At 43.0% G+C, this 412-nt stretch overlaps 1 protein-coding gene across 1 annotated transcript in view; it reads right to left on the reverse strand.

The window, feature by feature from the left end:
- The window catches only part of LOC119588089 (alpha-catulin-like), a gene marked incomplete at both ends in the record, with an annotated part of 86,154 nt that overhangs the window by 8,449 nt on the left and 77,293 nt on the right, over nt 1-412 (reverse strand).

Genomic DNA, 412 nt, shown 5'->3' on the forward strand with positions numbered 1-412 from the left:
CCAATACGCGCGCAATTTCACTGGTTAGATTTGAGTCTACCAGTTGCGGATCCAGGGGAGGGGGGGGGGGTTATCTTGGGTATAAACTTCGCCCCTACAACAATGCATAATATATAGAAATATATAACTAACTTGGGTAACAATCTAAATAACATTCTGCGAAAATTAATGACAAAATGGCAATTGAAATCAAATGTAGCCTTTCGGTAAATGTTCATGTGAAATTGAACCCCTTTCGCCTAACGGAAAAAACATGCGAGCTTGGATCTCCTCCTTCATACGCGGCATGATAGAACGTAATTACGTTTGGAAGACTCCTCCGAACTGCTAAAAAAAAAAGGAGGGGCTACCGCTCTCTCCACGCCCTCGGCCTCATGCCTTCAGTAATTGCTTCTTCCATATTGCACAATGA

This window comes from Penaeus monodon, chromosome 23 (genome assembly GCF_015228065.2).
Source record: "Penaeus monodon isolate SGIC_2016 chromosome 23, NSTDA_Pmon_1, whole genome shotgun sequence".
NCBI classification, from domain to species: domain Eukaryota; kingdom Metazoa; phylum Arthropoda; class Malacostraca; order Decapoda; family Penaeidae; genus Penaeus; species Penaeus monodon.